Here is an 18,390-nt window from a genome sequence, read left to right on the forward strand (position 1 = left end):
AGGCCAGGAGTCAGCCTTCCAAGTATTATCCTATATGTTATCCCAAATGTCTATTCCCTAAGGTTTCATCTCTGAAGGGTCTTTATTGGTCAGCAAATGTATCTACCTTCGATTTCCTCCCCCCCCCCTTTAAATGTAACCTTGAAATTCCTTTTGTTTTACTCTGAGCAAGGTGCATCACTGAGGTGTGGGGCTCCCTCAGGAGCTCCGAATAAACCTTGGACTGGCCCCCTGCCCAGAGTCGACCTTTTATCCTCTACCGATGTCTCCAGTGTCTCTTCTGATGCAAAGGTGACTAGCCTAGCTGCCCTCAGTACCCTCGGGGCACCAGAGAGTGTCCCCCCACTGCTGGCCGCTTCTTGGCTTCCCCCCGTCGTCTGCCAGGGCTGGCTGGGGTTCCTGAGAGGCTCCCAGAGAGACGGAGACATCTGTGCACACATGGGACAGAAGAGTTTGCTTTCATGTTGCCTCATGGCACTTAGTGTTGCTTTTACTATTCCAATAATAAAACCCTCTCTAGGTGTCCATTCATCCATCTCCTTTCTTTCTACAATGGTAAATAAAAAAAGTAAAAATAGCCACAAATCCCAGAACCTTAAGGTTGTTATGCCTCACAAATTGCATGATCGTGTTTTTCATATAGCATAGGGTCATGATATGAGTACTACAGAAGTAACTAAATAGAAAAATTCTGGCATCCTTCATAAACTATTCTATGTCAGACCACAGAAATCTGCTCCTGTCAGCTGAAGCTTTACAATAAATTAGCCCAGGATAATGGTACCACCCACTAGGATGGTTATGGCTTAGAGTCTGCTCATCCTCTCTGACAGACTCATTCATTCAGTGATTTACGGCATGGCACATAACATGTCTGTCCAAGAGCAAGCACTCTTTGTGTGGCCATTCACAGCTACAGAGAGAGGGGAAAATAAAGCTTTGGGGACTTAGAATTTTTCACAGCAATTGAAAACTCCACTGGAAAACCAGCATGATTTAAAACATTCACACTGGGGTTGAGATCGTACCCTTCCTCTGTCAACAAGGTGGTCAAAAATTATTTCAAGTCAGTAAAATTACAGGTGGGTAAAGCTACTGTGGGAGAAACAAACATCTGGCATTCCTTCTCAACAAGAATATATTCCAAAACCCACTAGCAAATTCCAGAATTCAGGGTCAGAGGTACCCCTAGTTTTATTCTAAAGGAAAGGTCAAGTCAGGAGGCTCAGATGCATATCAAAATGTCCTCACAGCTAAAGAAGAATTCAGTTCCAGCAGTTTCAGGACAGTATCTGATGTAGATTACCGAATATTGACTGAGTAAGCCACATGAATTATCGTCCATGGTTACTATAATGATAATATGAATAATAATGAGCATGTGTAAGTGGTAGTTGCCCAGCTGGAAAACATAAAGTTTCCATATATATCTGCCAATTGGACTTTTAATGACAAAACCACAGACATTTGGACTGTTTGAAAAAGGACAAAGGAATAAAAACATACTATCTCTGTGAGAAACTATTTGATTTGTAAACTGCAGCATTGTAAAACAAATGTCATATGTGTAGAAAAAAAGAGTGGAAATGGTTCTTGAACACATATGGAAGAAAGTTTTCTTGATTTAGTGCTTATTGCAATAAAGCTTATGATTAAGAATGCAAAAGCAGAAATATCTCTGCTTTTGACTATTTCTTAATGTTTATCCAAAGGAAATTTCTTATGTGGGGGAGGAGGAGGAGCAATTTAGTAATTTTTGACCCCAGGCTGATACCAAAGTATTCTGAAGCAATAAGGGCCCAGGGGTGTCAAAGGCAGCTGCTTGAATTCCTCAAAAAATATATATTTACACAAGCTATTTTGAGTTCTCTGCATTTCTGTAATGGAATCCAGCTGCTCTGACCTTTGGAAATTACCTCGTACAGTGTGAACAGCAGCACAGGTAAGTGTTAGGTTAAATTGCAGTTACAGTCCAACTGCTCAGCATTTTGCTTAAAGGGCTGGCATGAGAGAAAGCAAAATAAGAAAGAATATTACATCTCTGGTCTAAGAAGCAAAATAAAGACTTCAGTCATTCAAAATAATGGTTTGATGAGACCCCCTCAGGGAAAATAATATATGCTAAATAAAACTTGAAGATGTGAGGGTATGCTTTCACGGAATGCCAGGAAACCAAACTTGAAAGAGAAAAATCTCTCCTCTCATCTCACTCCTGAAATAATAATTTTATCTTCATTCTTCCTGGGCTGTTTTAGGAAGCAGGGCCCTCAAAAGGAGCTTAGTTAATAAAAGTTTATATAACATTAAAAATTCAGATTTCAGTTTTGGTCAGACTTGTGCAGAACAAAATAGCACCAAAAGGACTAAGATGGGATCTAGCACAGGCCCTTTCATTCCTACTCAGGGCAAACTGATAAAATATAGTGGACAGCATGCTATGAAGCAAATAAGCTTTAGGGCCAAAGTCCGTGGGAGATCATCCTTTGCCTTCTGCAAATGTCAAATGAGACCTAAAATCAGAGCTTATGGAAAAATTTTTCTCCTTTAACAGAGATTTGACAAAACACATATCCAGCATTCCAACCAAACAGACTCTATGTCTACCCAGCTCTAAGTAAGAGGCGACATGTTCATGCATCCTGATATCTACCATGGCTTACCTGATCCTGGTTCCTTCCAGAGGGGCAGGTCCTGCTTTGCCCAAGCTGCACATCCCACTGGGCACTGCATCCATCCCTCAGCTGCAACAGGCAGTGGGCAATGGCAGATGGATCTCATTCTGAACGTGAGGCTCAGAATCCACTCCTCACCCACAGGTCTCAGTGATTTTTCACATGACAAATACTTTGTTTTCAACCAAGACCTGAGCATCTGGAAGAGGGAACAGCCGAGCATTCTGGCTCTTGCCTTTTTTGAGGTCATCAGGGTCAATGTGATTCACGTCCTTTGAGTCTGTGAGTCCAGATTTTTTTTCCTGTTGCTCAGTATTTTCATGTTTCTTTCTTAAGGGTCCTGAAAAGCTGATGAGAAAACACAGCTGTGAAATAAAACCTGCGAAATCAGCTGTGATGCAGCAATATCAGAAGGCAAATAAAATTAAAGAATCACTCATTATCTTTACATTTGATGATTTTATTTCAATCTCATAACTCTACCAATACATATCCAAGAATTTTTTAAAGCTTGGGTTGGGTCATATTAGTGAACTCAAACTTTGGGTAGTCAGTAAATCCTTGGAGCATATTTCTTACAGCCATTGGATCCCCTTCAAATGCTACTGCCATTTTCTCTTTGCTAAAATGCAACAGCAAGGCTGGCAGCTGTGGGAATGAATGCAGAAGCTGGTCAGACCCATGATCCTGCTAAGATCAAGGCATGCTGGCAAATTGTGTGAGCCTGTAGAAGGAAAACAATGCTTTAGTGCATCCCTCTGGCCTTAGGGTGGCAGCCTTGCAGCTGTACTGAGAAGCACACGGTATCCATGTGCACTTTTCCCTTCTGCAAACCCAGCCCCTTTGAAAGTAGCCAGCTTTGCATGCCCCTGGCTCCTTCTTAAAATCAAATCCACCTCTAACAGAGCTGTAGGGCATGCAAGCAGGGCTGGAAACTCCCGGGCTGCCTGCTGCTATGATCTGAGTCAGCAGAAACATGCCTCATCTGCTGTTTGATTTTCTCTGCCCAGATTAGGCTCTCAGTGCCTGCCACCTGATGCCAAGGCAGAAATGATACTGCTGGATACTTCAGAGAGGAGTTCTGGTAAGTGAAGTTAGACAAGAACGGTTTTCACATCTAGATGACCAGCTCAAAAAAAGAGACTTAATTCCCAGTGATGGCTGTCCTAGTGTAGGACATATGAAATGAACTTGGTGCCCTCAACTGAGCTAATAATAGAATCATAGGATGGTTTGGGTTGGAAGGGACCTTAAAACTCATGTTGTTCCAGCCCCCCTGCCTTGAGCAGGGACACCTTCCACTATACCAGGTGGCTCAGAGCCCCATGCATCCTAGCTGGGATGGGGCATCCAAAACTTCTCTGTGCAACCTGTTCCAGTGCTTTACCTCCCGCACAGTAAAGAATTTTTTCCTATTACCTAATCTAGTCTCTTTCAGTTTGAAGCCATTCTCCCTTGTCCTGTGTCACTACATGCCCTTATAAATGGTCTCTGTCCATCTTTCTTGTAGGCTTTCTTCAGGGACTGGAAGGCTGCAATTAGACCACCCTAAACCTTTCTCTTTCCTAGGCTGAACAGTCCCACTTCTCTCAGCCTCATAGGAAAAGTGCTTCATCCCTCTGATCCTCTTGTTGGCCTCCTCTGGACTCTCCAATAGGTCTGTGTCCTTGCTGTGTGAGGACCCCAAGCTGGAAACAGCACTGGAGCTGTGGTCTCACCACAGTGGAGTGGAGGGGCAGAGTTACCTCCCTTGACTTGCTGGCCATGATTCTTTAAAGCATCCCAGCACACAATTGGTTTCCTGGGCTGCAAGCACACATTCCTCACTGATGTCCATCCTCTTATCCACCTGCACCCCCAAGTCCTTCTCCCCAAGGCTGCTCATTTGAATGATTCCAATCTGCTCATTCTCCAGCCTGGATTGATATAATGGGTTGTATGCAGACCTTTGCCACAATATATACCACAATATACCACATATAAAAAAAAATGAGCTGAAGCCACAGAGTTGTTTCATTTATATATTGTGAAGGACAATATATAAATTATAAATCAGGACCCCAAGACTTTGAGATTTTACTTTCCCCACAAGTATCAGACCAGTAGCTGAAACAAATAAGGGGAGAACAAGAAGGGAAGAGAGAAAGGGGGTTTTATAGAATCACAGAATTTGCTGTGTTGGGAGGCACACACAAGGATCATAAAACCCCACTCCTGGCCTTGCACAGAACACCCCAATAATTGCACCATGTGCCTGAGAGAATTACCCAAATACTTGAACTCTGTCAGGCTTGGTGCTATGACCACTTCCCTGGAGAGACTGTTCCAGTGCCCAACCCTCTGGGTGAAGTACCTTTTCCTAATACCCAATCTTAATCTCCTCTGACACAGGTGATAGGGAAGACATGATTAAGAAAGAAAGGTTAAAGAAATCAACCCTTATAGTCCAACCTAAAAGAATTTTAGAATGACATGAAAAATTTGAGGGGATGACCCAGTGAATCAGAAATAGCTGTCCTGTAATATTATTGACACAGAACAATTCCCCTCCTGGGACTAACTTCTAAATATGTAGAATACTCAGCTCAAATGCAGAAAAGCTGTAGGTGCACAACACCTTCTTAAATTAAGTATTTTATGTTTAATTTGGTTGTTTTTTTATTTTCATTCCACTCTACCCCCATGGCTGACTGTGTTCGTGGAGGCCAGCTGGATGCAATTCCTAGGACAGTAGTATTACACTCCACCCCCCTCACCCTCCACACTTTTTCCCCTTTTACATCAGTAAGTTGGCAGGAAGGTTATAGGCATCATTTCCCAGAGCCAAAGGTCAACCTGAAAAAAATAACTCGTGAATTCTTCTTTTATGAAGAAAATCCAAACTGTAAGTTAATAGCCTTACTTAAAAAAAAAATTATCAAATTATTTTTTGTTCAAAGTTAGATTGATGTGGAAGCAGATTCCAGATTATGGAACATGCATGATGTAGAAAGGTCAGGGGGAATGAATATTCAAGATTCAGAGGCAAAGTCAGAGGCATAAACTTCCCACACATTCCATCCAAAGAAGAATTTTTCCTTTCATATTCTGCTGGTAGGATATTATACACGGGTTGTCAGTTCTAAGCACCAAAGTGCAAGGTTATTTTTTAAATTTTGCAGTTCACTCTTCCAAAACCAAATGTCCCCATTGAGCCCCTTCCTACTAAGTGGCTGCTTTTTAAATTTGACTTTTGCATTACGACCCATGATGGGATTCCCTTCAGCTTGGAATCGACCTGTCCACAACTTGGTGTCAGGAGTCCCAGGGAAGGCCCTTAACTCTCTCTTCGGCTTGCTTTGAAAATCTGCCAAAGCATGGGGATATTAACAGCCAGTTCTGCTCTGGAAAAAAACTGTGGTGAGTGGCGTAGTGTTTACCACATCAGTGTTTCCATTTGATATTTGAAAACCTTCCATGTTAATGTATTTTTTTTCTAAGAGGAGAGGTAGCCTAATGAGTACAGGCTAAGTTTAAAGAAGATGGAAAACTTCTTGTCTTATGCTTAATGTCAGCTGACAGGTGCTACAGCCCACACTGTTCTCCCTTTACATCAGAGCATGCACACTGCCTCCACCTGTACCAACAGAACCACCTTTGCTAGGAAAGGAAAGAAAAACGATGTTCAGAATTCACATTGAGAGGAAGTCCAGTGGGATGACACCTCTCTATCCAGCAGCCTAATCTAAGTAAGCTGTACAGAGACCTCCAGCTTTTTACTTCCAGTGGACCAGGTCACCTGGAAGTAAAGCCACGTGCAAAGTGCAGCTGAGAAAGGGAGCCCCAACACAAATGTGCCCAGGAAACTGCTGAGGGGCATTAATGATTTTCTGGCAGTTGCCTCTTTGTCCATCTCCTTCCACAGAAGGCCAGTCTCCTTAAAGCTGTGTGGTTGGCTCATGCTCAGCCTGCGGAGGCTGTCTTCCTCTGAGGAAGCCTGAGAGCTGAGGTGGCTTCTCCAGGTTTCTGGTCAGGGCTGCTGAGATGGAATGTTTGTGAGGAGCCCTACAGTTGCATTCACTTCTTCTTGCTGCCCGCTGGTAATAGATGAGCACGATGGGACTGAATTCTCTGCTTCCATTTCTAAGCTAGCCCAGGACCTAGGGTGAACTCAGGGAATTAGGCTTTGCTACCTCTGCTTGCCTGGAAATAGCAGTTGCAAGAGCAGCCCCTTTATAAAAAAAACCTGGGGCAAGTCTGAGAATTTCAGAAGCTAGGCTGATTCTCTCACAGCTGAAAGAAGTGGTTAAGAGGCGAGCAATGCCAAGACTCAGCACTGGAAGAGGAATTCAGATGTGCCAGGAATTATTTCATTTGGCAAAGATGAAGGAGGCAGAGGAATGAGCAGCCCCAGTAGAAAGCCCGTGTACCTGACGTGGACTTTGCAGGTCAGCTGTTTCCCTGATATGCTACATTTGCTACTTGGAAAGAGAAGGAGGTGGGGGTGGAGGGAAAGGGAATGGCAAAACTTAGACAGCTGCAATGAAGACTGCCAATTTCTAAATGATCCACTGCTCAGCCCCAGCAAAAGATGTGTGAAGGAGAAGGAACATCTGCACTTCCCTCATTCTTATCTCACTCTCTGGGATTCATAGACAATTGGTCTAAGCTGTTGTGACTTATCTTGGGTGTAAGATCAGCACATACAAGCTGTAACTTGGCACCCAAAGTGAACCCAACCTGGTTTTGGCTCTCTCTGGTTCATAAGTCAACAAGACTTGATTTTCATCCAAGTAACACCTCTCTGCCACTAACCTGAGTCTGCTCAGATGAACCTAATTGTAAGGTTCTGCAAAAAAGTAGCCAGTGAGGTTTTGCCAAAACCAAACACACTTTCCTCCCTGGATAATTCTACTGTTCAGCAATGGAAAGTCATGAACACCTCATCATGCGTCTCATGGATAAAAAGTGACATGCTGTGAATCACTGGAATCCCCTGGTCTGCTTAATATTTCATTTTTATTGAATGTAATACAAAATGGTGATACAGGTCTTCTATTTTTTTCTCCAAAAGAAAGGCTTTGTTTGCAGATAACAGACCTAGTTTTGTATCTTACATATTTGCTTTGTTCTTAAGGCCACGGTATGTCTTTTTGGCCACACTTCATCTCCTTTTCCACATTTCCTCTTTTATATATTTTTTCATCTGCCATAAACATGGTGCATAACTTTTCCTCTTAGTGCACTGTTTAAATGGAACAGGCCATTGACAACAAAACACATCTTCTTTCAATCGTGATCTTCAGATGTAAAATACAGTGAAAGTAATTGTTTTTCCAATTATAAGAAATCTTTTTAAATGTATCTGGCGTTTGGGGAGGTTGCTATATAAACCTTACTTTGTGATTTATTTTACTTCACAAGTAACTTGTTCATTTTCAAATCCCAGTGCTATTTTCTTCACTGAATAAGGTCATAGGAGGTTAAATAATGGCTAAAACATCAGCAATAATTAGGAAAGTGTACTGTTCTCTGGAAACAGTGAGCCTTAGAAAGAAACTGATTTTGAAAGCCTAGGGTACTTTAATACTGAGGTTAGAATGCAGTTATGGAATAAATTTAAAACCAACATCACAATGCTCTGCATGACTAATAATTAGCCAGAGAAATGTAACTAGTAGTTCATCAAGGCTCTTCTTGTGTTTAGAACAAATACAAGAGCCAGGTTTATTTTTACTTCCTCAGGCATGATGTAAGTTTTCTTCCATTGGAAAATCCCCTATTAGTATATTTGTCTGGATTATATAATATTGTCCATGGGGCTTTTTCTTCTTCTGATGACTTGTACCTACGGAATTCGCTTTATAAACAAAACCCTCAGCACGTGACTTCAAGGGTTGCAGTGCTCAGGAGTGACCATTCTGTGATACAGCTGTGCCCAAGCTGCTTGTGGGCAGTGTCCAGTCCCATCCTGCTGTCTCTTAACTCACACAAGTGGACACCCTTTCAAGTGCCTCTGAAATTTGTTGAGAAAGCCTGAAGGAAAACATGTGTAATGCTTACTCTCCATGCTTGGCTCTGCAGCAGCTGGTAATGGCCCACCTTGTTTCACGTGTGGCTCGAGTTTGTGAGATGACAGATGAAGAGGCTGAACACAAACAGGGGTTGCAGTGATTCTTCTAGAAACAGGGAAGTGGCACCAGAGCCTGGTGAACTTTGGCTCCTCAGGGTGGATGGCTGGTTGTGCTAGCTACAGAATGGGCTGCTTTTCCAAAGAAGCAGGATCAGAAGGTGGGCTGAAGAGACCTGAGACTTGGCCTGCAACAATAACCCAGTCCAAAACAAAAGCTTAAGAGTGTATAAAAAAAGTCTATTGTATACAATGAATAGTATACCACAGTACTGCATTTTTTACACAGGGGGAGAAAATGACCTTTTTTAGATAATCTGTAAAAAAGCATTTTTCTCCAGACTTCAGAGGTAAAAGTTAAGAGAAGCCAGGGTTTTTTACATTGCATTTTTTGACTGTATATCAGGATGACAGTTCTTCATATCTGATCACCTATTCTATTGCGCTAGAAGTGGGAAATCATGATGCTAAATTCTAAAGTGACATACAAGACAGGATCATGGTTATCTCTGTTTCACAGAGTTTAACCACGAAAAACAGTTATGATCTTCAGAGAAAAAAAAAATAAAAATCACAGTTTCTGTTTTCTATAAATGAAAGAAAAAATTGTGTGACTTGGTCCAGATAGATTAATTCTGTTTTCATGGGTGGGTGGAAAAGGGTCAGCCTCAACAGTGTGGTGATGAGTCACTTTAGTTCTGCTGGGTTACCATGTGCTGTCATCTTGGGTTCAAAGGCTGGGACAGAAAATATTTTTAGTTCCAGATGCACGACTCTGGCAAGAAGTGCAGTAGATTACTTACTGCAATTATTAGCAATAGATATTTTCAAATGCAACTGTTAGAAGCTGCAGCTATTTAACAGTCAGATGAGGATGGCAGTGATAACTGCTTTGCAGGACAGATCTCCATCTTCTCACTGCACTGGTTTGCAAAATTTTCCACTGCAAAAGCCTGAACAAGTGTCCTCATAATAAAAAGCTGCCTTTGGCCTTCACTCTAGGGAAGACCAACAGAGCCAAGACTGTGGTCTTGCCACATGTCCCAGAAAAAGAGCAGCGAAACTGGGCTGTTTTGGGGCTAGTGACCAATTTGTATCTCAATATTTCCTTCCTCCTCAGGAAGGTGAGTAATTTGCCCCAAACCTGGCCAGCTGCATGATGTTTTGGTTGGTGAACCTGAAGCCTTTTCCTTGTCTTCCTGGGGGAGTTTCTCTTTTTGGCTACCCTACAAGCCACAGGTGACCTCAAAGCCAAATGCAGACAGACAGCAAGGAGGATGACTTGGTTTTCTACAAGGGTTTTTCTAGAGAGGAAAGAGACAGAAAGGCACAGTTTCCTTTCCCTCCGCTTGGCCCATTCAAAGTCCTGAGAACACAAACCAGAGAACTGCTAGGTCACGACCAGCCATCCACACAGCCCACATAGAACAAGGGAAGTCAGAGGTGATGAGCATCCCACCTTCATGGCTCCTCACACCTACCAGCAACAGGTATAGTGAGCCCCAGGGGTGCTGCCATCTCAGCAGCTGCCCATCTTTGTGATGGTGCTAAAAATGCAAATCTCACACTGCCCCTGCTCAGCCGCCACAGCTGCTTATCCAGATCTGGCGGGGCCCAGAGGCACAGCATGACCCTTCACTTGCACTCTGGCCTAATTGTGATATTTCACTCCATCATAGCATTTGCTGCTTGTCATTTATTAACATGGTGGTCATTTATTAACATTGCATCACACCCCTCTTGCTCCAGAGCGCTTCCCTGGAGAGTGACGTGCGCCCCAGCAGTGCAATAAAAAAATCTTTTCCCCCCTTTTCTGTGGGAAAAGAAAGTGCTGTCTCTGCCAAAGTCATATTTCATGACTGTGTATTAGGAGGGGACTCATAGGCCTGGTGATTTTTTAATGAGCACTAGTGAGAACCCTCAAGTCCTGTGTTTGAAATAAATTTTCAAGGAAAATCTTGCTGTGTACATTTGCAACCTTCCCTCCTCTGCAATGGGCCCTCCAGGTAAGACTGATACCATTCAGCTCACTGTGATTGGGCTTGCAGGAGAGCTAGGAGGGTGCAATTCATTCCCTGAATCATTCAAGCCCCACCTTTTTTGTTTAGCAAAATAAACTGGGCTGTGCAAATACTTTGCTGATCACAAAATCTACTGGCAAAGTTATTGTATTCTTCATTTTGTACAAAAGGGAAAACAAATTCTGGCAAGGATCACAGTGTAGATATTTATGTCACATCCAATAAAAGCCAGAAAACCACAAGGACTAGTCAGCATCTGAACTGATATGAAATCAAAAGCCATTTTTATTAAAGTTGGTTGACATAATCTAGAGTAATTCTTAATAAATCCTTTCAGCCAGAAAGGGGTAACAAGTTCAGTTTAAACTACAGAGGATTGCTTCACAAGTATAAGAAAGAAAAATTGAAGGGCAACATAGAAGGTTGTATGAGAGTATAAATAACAAGAAGGAGTAAAGAGGTTTTAAAAGAGAAAGGGAAAGAGTAGTGACAATGATAAGGAATTGCACCCATGGAACAGATGTTTCTTGAACACAGAGGTAGTATCATGGTGAGGGTAAGATTTGTCACAGACATAGCATGCATTTTCCTGGGAGCTGTGAAAGCTTTACAATAGAAGCAAAAAGGTTGTAAGTGACCAAAGTGTTCTTCTTTCTCTCACATTGTAGTTCAGGCAGGTTTACCTTGACTGCTCAGCAGATGCTGCACTGCAATTACTGCTTTAATTTACAGTATTGTAGGCCAAAGCTTTTGAATTGTCCTTCCAGCCACAAAGCAGCTACTACCACCTTAAAAATCCAGCTAGGTTACACCCGAGGAAACTTTAACCATCCTTCGTTTCAGATCAGTAGACAAATTTGCTTTGCAATGTAAATTCTCAGTTTTCATGAGAGAGATCTTAACACCCTCTTTCCAATCTTGTTTTTTCATTAGAAGTGACAGTGTTTCATGGGACCTGAGGTTCAAACTAGGGATACAAACTAGTGTTTCAGCTGCAGTACACTGAATTTAAATATTTGAATTTGTTTATTCCTATAAAAATTCTCAGTTTTTCCAGAAAATGTATTTTTCTGGTGGATTCCAATTATATCCACATACTGACTGACAGCTGGGCAAGTCACCATGGAAGGGATGGCATTTGAACTGCCTTGTGGCTAACTCTGGCAGCAGGAAAAGTTCATTGTGTCCTAATCCATAAGTCAGCCTTTTTTTTTTTTTCTGGAACGCTTCTTCTCAAAGACAAACTGACTCGACATGATGATAAATGCTCGTGAACTTAAATCACAGAAATGAAAGTACCTTTTATATTTTTATTTTTTTTAAGACTCAAAGAAAAGCAGATGACCTTTCCAAAGTCCAGTGGGATAAGGTTCATATACCTCAGCCAGAAGCAGCTTGTCCTTTTTCAAAAAAGTAGGTAAGCGGAGGAAGAAACCTATGAATCCTTGTCCAAGATGAACAAGTTGATCAGTTATGATATGAAGAACAAAGATTGAGCAATATTTTAAATTGTTAGTTGTTGTGTACTTTTTAGCAGAATTGTGATATATGCTTCTCCCCTAAACTTTCTGGGTTCCACCACTCCAATGTTTGTTTTTTTGTTTGTTTGGTTTTTTTAAACAGACCAAATGTTTTGTAACACTTTTTTTAAACCTGTGACTAACCTATTACTAATGAGCCAGTGTGCTACATAGAGGAGAAGATTTTTTGCGCTTTTTTTTTTGTTTTATTTTATTTTTGTTTTGTTTTGTTGGGGTTTGTTTTTTTAAAATTATAAATGCATCCTCTTACTAGACAAAAGTAAGAGAGAGGCAAGCGAATTTCTGAAAACCCCAGCCACAAGTTCAGGTTCTTGTTACCAGCACATATATGTCTCCCAGTCCAGGTGGAGCTGCCCTGGGTTAAAGCCCCTCTAAAGGTTTCAGGCAATGGGAGTGATATGTGCTGCTCTATGAATTGCTGGGAGAGGACTTTTCCTGCCATCTTACCACTCTTCAACTTTGAACATCTTTAAATCCGTTGGGTATGAATCTTCAGCAAGATACGACTATAAATTGTGGGGAATTCCTTTTGGGACACTGCATTTGTTGATTCAGGGCTAAGTGACTCAATTTGTTATTTATTTAAACATTCCAATCACCAGTAAATAGCCACATAAAATGTGGAATCACATTCTTGTGAAAATCCTAGAGGACAGGAGGACACTGACCCTTGCCAAATTTCACTTGAACCCGGGCCAGGTTTGCTCAGCTCACATACACAATGAATAAAAAAAAATCAGTTCACAAGTTACAGTAGATGCTCAGCAACCTAAATGTATTTAATTTATATCTCAGATTAGGGTCAGAATATTGCCCTTCTATTCTGCAACCACCTGAGAGTGAATGAAGAATAAGGAAGCACAACTTAGTCAAAGCATTTCATTAAAACCAAGGCAAGATTTGATACCAACCAAATCTTTCTTACAGCCTGATCCTCAAGTTCTGAAGTACAGCAGCATTCTGCTGCTGGAGAAGGGCAGCCCAAGGAACCCTCCTTTTCTGGAGAGACAGCTTCAGTGCAGACAGCATATTTTTCCTAGTATTGCATGACTTAGTTGCATTACTACCCAGAGGTAGAAAGTGCTTTTCCATAACGAATAGATAAATATTGTTTGTGAAGTGTCCCTTTCTCTGTAGGTTACAGTGGTGCAAGACTCCAGAAAGTATTACAAAAATAAAGTTGAGTGCTTGGCAGTTTCACTAAAACAAATTTTAGAGAGCATTAAAATGAGTGAAATATTTAAACTCTCCTCACTGGACTTTCTATTATTTAGTCTGTTCAAGGTAGGGAAAGATCATTCATATGCTTCAGTAACAATTTTAAACAAACAAACAAACAAACAAACAAATCAGTTAATCTCCCCTTCTATGGAAGCTATTAATTGTTCTGCTTTGCTTTTGTTAAAGAGATAATTAAAGCATGCAAAGCATGCAATGCAATTTAATTTCAATTAAAGTTAGAGAATGCTCTCAGGGAAAGCTTTAACCTTCAAGAAGGAACAGTTTTCTAGCTGGAGGGTGTGAGCCCTTTTAAGCTTCCAGGAAGGCAAAAAAAGTTCTCACAGTGTAAGACATGCTCCTAATAGTAAGTGTCCTTAATCTTTAAAAATCCAACTTGTGGTGTTACATTTTAGTTAAATGGTATGCTCTGTCTCACCCCTCCAAAATGTACGGTTTATTCCAAGCCTGTGATCCTGCCCTGAAGTCTCATGTATCTGTAATCCCATTGGCCCAAGTCTTATTCTGCACCCACCTTGAATCTCCCTCTTAAACTGTGCAAGGGAGACAAGACCTTCTCATGGCCCCTTTCGCCCTAGGCTCTCCCTCTCTCCCCCTCCCTTCCCCCCTTCTCCCTCAGAAACCATGTCGCTTCTTGGGGTGGGACCCCCAATAAACCCTCATCTAATTAGCACCCTCAGAAGCCGTGCGGAGTCTCCTTGTCGGCTGGCTGCTACCAGCGATCTCATAGCCTAAGAGGCCCTCTGGGGACTCCCCAGGGAGCCCCACCAAAGGAACTGCAACACCAATTAGAAACACTTACTTTCAAACAGGGCAGTGCTTCCCTTGGCAGGGTCTGCCAGGTGGGAAGGCAGTTAGAGGACAGAGCGTCAGGAAAGCATTATGTGAATCCTCTGCTGTGGTAGGGCGTGTTTGTTAGCCTGTAGGCTTAGAATGATTTACAGACATTTCACAAAAATTTAAAGTCTGATCCCAGGACCTTACAACTCACATTTGACCATCATCTCAAGGATCTTAACATTGAAAGTATATTACTACCTTATATTCTACACAAACCATATTTTACGCCACAAACTACAATATCAAAAGGCTGTGCCTTTATCTTTCAAAAGCCAAACTTCCCATTTACATTTTAGGATCATTAGAAGCTGGTTGAAAAGCAAATACACAATAGAAATTCAAGCAGAATATGAGCTATCACTGCTGGCAAACAAATCCACCCTCATCTGCTCAGTTAAAAGATGCAAAATGTAGGAGAAGGTGGTGGGAGCATAAGAATACAAGAAAAACAAATAAAAGCAACATCTCAAAAAGCAGAACTGTGGCGTTGTGCATTTTTAAAGTCATTGTTGTTAGTTCTGTTATGATAATCAGTTATATTCTGTTAGCTTGAAAAATGGTTTAGTCCTTGGTTCCCCCTATGTAACTCCCTCATGATGGTACCTTCCAAGTTATTTACCCCGTACTTTTCCCGCCACTGGCTTGCCCTTCAAAGTGAGTGATCCCTTGCTCCTCCCCCTATTTCCTTGTATGGTTGTGTCAATGCCCAAAGTGCTGCCTACTGTTACTGTCCATCATTGTAACCACCCCCCATTTTTTCGGGAAACTTCTATGTCAAACATCCCCTACACCCACTATGATTTGTCCCAGAGGCTTCCTCCCTCCCCTGTGTAATCTTTATTTCTTCTATTGTTTCTTATAGTCCTCTCCTTGCTTTTATCTATTTGTTCCCTCACGTCTCCACCCTCCTACACCCACTCCCTTTATAAGAGCTAGCCAGACCCCTTTTTCCCTGACACTTGTCCCTGCTCCCGCTGAGGCACTTGACCCCAATCCTGTTGGGGAATAAAGCTTCCTTGGCTCGCGTACAAGTGTTCGCTCTCTCACTCTTTTATTTTAGATCCTCGTGACTGACACCCGCCTGCGTCACCCACGCCGCAGACAACACCACTACCCAGGTGTTCTCGGAAAGAGAGCCTGGGAGTGGCCCGTCTTGTGACCCCCTGCAGTCACACCAGCAGCAACTAGCCAGCGCATCCCAGCTCCAGTGACCGCAGTGTGGAGTCGCACAGAACTTCGGTAAGAAGATGGTATTGAGACTCACATTAGAGAAACACCATAAGCCTGCAAGCAGAAGTGAATTGCCTGATACACTGAGGAGACAGTTACAGATTGGTATAACTGACTGGGAGTAGAAGAGGTGGGATAGGCAATTTAAAGAAAGAAAACCAGTTTAACCAGGAATGTCTGGCCAGGCAAGAATATCACCCAGGAAGGTCTAGTAGTTATAGATGGTGAACTGTCCCCTGGGGTGGGGAAAAGAAACCAAAGGTGTTCTGGAAACAGGAAGATTAAGAAGTGAAAAGAATTACCTTTGGATGTTCTTTAATGGTTTAATATCTTTCTTGTATGGTGGTGCCCAAAACTGCACACATACTCAAGGTGAGGCTGCACCAGTGCAGAGCAGAGTGGGAAAATCACCTCCCTCAACCTACAAGGTGTTACTTGTTTTGGTGTCAGTTCAACCTGCATTTCTCTCAATGTTTCTACTCAATGATTTGAACTGAAGAATTTCAGTGCATGTCTCCTCTTGTGTGTTCTGGCAAGAGAGTTGGTTGCCATGGATTATGTGTGTTGTGTGGGAATTCGTGCCCATGAGGGAGCAGGCAAGGCCAGTAGTCAAAGGAACTGAAGAGACGGAGAAGGTCTTGAGGGTGCTGAGCAGGTGGTGGACTTCTACCCGCAGCTTTTCCAAAATTTAAAGTGCAGGAGTTGAACAGCTCCTGTGGTGGCAACTTGTAGCCCCATATCAATGTACCAGCAGAATGTGTTTTTTCCTAACAGGTTCTAAACTCCTATATTTCCATTTGAAAGATGGAAGAAGCCTATTTCTCCTCTGCTCTGAATAGCATCAACTTGGTACACACTTTTTCCCTATTTCAGACTTGACTTAGAGATGAAGGTAAACGTTATTTTGAATTTGCATTTTACCTGTGTAAACTGGTTCTGATTATACCTTTCTCCTCTGACTTATTCTGGGAAGTATAAAGCCACCAGCTCAGTCATAAAATGTCCTTTTTACATCTGGGTGATCAGATCAACACTTTCATTATAACAAAACCAAAAATCCCACTTTTTTTCCTTTATCAAGCACTCTTTAGGTTCCCAGATTAGACTTTCAATTCACAGAATGGCTGGTGCACTTCATTCTAATGACCTCATCCTTAGGTCATACATAGGAAATGGCTCATGGATACCAAGAAATTTTACACAACTAGGAACAAAGAGACACAGCCTTTCTCAAAATATCTGCTGTTGCCAAAGGTTGGTCATCATGGCATTTAGAAAATGGTACCATTTGTTACAGAAAACTTTGTACATAATTTTATAAAAGTGATCCTTCCTATATGGATTTATACAGAGATATATAAATAGTTGTATTTTAAAGGCTTTCACTCCTGTGGGGTTTTTTCCTGTCCATATTAACGATGTTGTAGTTTTCCTTATGAGTCAAAAGTGCCTTGTTTCCTTTATATGGAAAATTCATTTTAAAAAAAGAGCTCTCACTACTGTAAAGATCAAGTGTCTATCTCTGGGAGATTGTTACATTCCTTTTTCAGAAGCCAGGGCTTAACAATGCTGTAGGAAAAAAAAAAAAAAAAGGATCTGTATGGCAAATCTTGTAGTACAAGTTTTTGTGGTTAACTGAGGAACATGTCATGAGTCAAGCCTTTGGAAACAGTTTAGTAATTAAAGACAAATGCTATGACATAACCATTTATACGCAGCAGAAAGATTTTTAGATTAAATCTGGCCTGACCCATTGCTCAGCAAGTGTTATCTGGGATTCTTGAAAGTCATTCATTTATTTACATACTAATTTGGCCCATATGTTTTATTAAAAACAAAACCCTACATTTCTCAGAGGAGTGAGCTCTAGTCCAGCTCTGGTTAACGAATCTGGTCAAGCAAGGTATGGACCTATTCCAATGGGTGCTATATGAAGATACTCATGAAACAGCTGAGAAAGTTTTGGCTTTCGCCCCCTGAAATTTGTGCTCTTTAAGTGCATTTATTTCAGGTAGATGCATGAGTCTTGTTTAACAACACTATCAATCGTGCACTTGCACGCTACTCATGATAAATAAACTGGTCCATAAAGCTAAGTTGTGGAGAAAACAGCTGATATGGCTAAGGCAGCTGGGGCCTCCTTGATTGGGAAAAAGTGTACGGATATAATCACCTGACACCCTCCTTTGTGCATGTCAAGATATTGCTGGATGCAAATACTGCTCCACGTAATCATTGAGTGTAAATCCACTTCCCTCTTGTTCAGCCACAATCACCTTGCTACCAGTTCAACTATCTGAATTCCTTCTGCTGGAGATGTGCTGAAAAGAAAAAAGAAGCTTTATATAGATGGAGTTTTGGAAAGAAATAATGCAACACTTGCTGACAGGAAAGCACCAACAAGAGAAGATCAAGGTGCAAAATGCTTCTGATCTGGCATAGATAGAAGCAGAAAAGTAAAGCTGTAAGATTGATGACTAAAAACATTTGCATAAAAATAGAGAAAGGATTTTTTTCGCTGTTAGATTCTGGGCTGCCTTCCTCCCCTGCTCTGTTCTTCTCTTTTGTCAGTGAGATGAACAGTGTGAGCTAGTGGAAAAGAAGGGACTGGAAAACAACAAAACTTAGGAGATGAAGGGGGACTAAATTTGATGTTTCTGCAGGAGAATAGGGAGTTTTTCCAAATGAAAACAAGTTGCCAAAAAAACTTGTTATTTTTCTAGCCAAAAAATGATAAT

At 41.6% G+C, this 18,390-nt stretch overlaps 1 long non-coding RNA gene across 1 annotated transcript in view; it reads right to left on the minus strand.

Moving 5' to 3' along the window:
• Window positions 1-18,390, minus strand: part of LOC121358742 — a 72,720-nt gene that overhangs the window by 31,577 nt on the left and 22,753 nt on the right. Inside the window, exon 2 of the long non-coding RNA XR_005955940.1 lies at window positions 2,661-3,020. This is a non-coding gene — a long non-coding RNA (uncharacterized LOC121358742). The remainder of the gene's footprint in view (window positions 1-2,660; window positions 3,021-18,390) is intronic.

The sequence above is a fragment of the Pyrgilauda ruficollis genome, unplaced genomic scaffold, assembly GCF_017590135.1.
Source record: "Pyrgilauda ruficollis isolate IOZ18807 unplaced genomic scaffold, ASM1759013v1 scaffold4, whole genome shotgun sequence".
Lineage (NCBI taxonomy): Eukaryota > Metazoa > Chordata > Aves > Passeriformes > Passeridae > Pyrgilauda > Pyrgilauda ruficollis.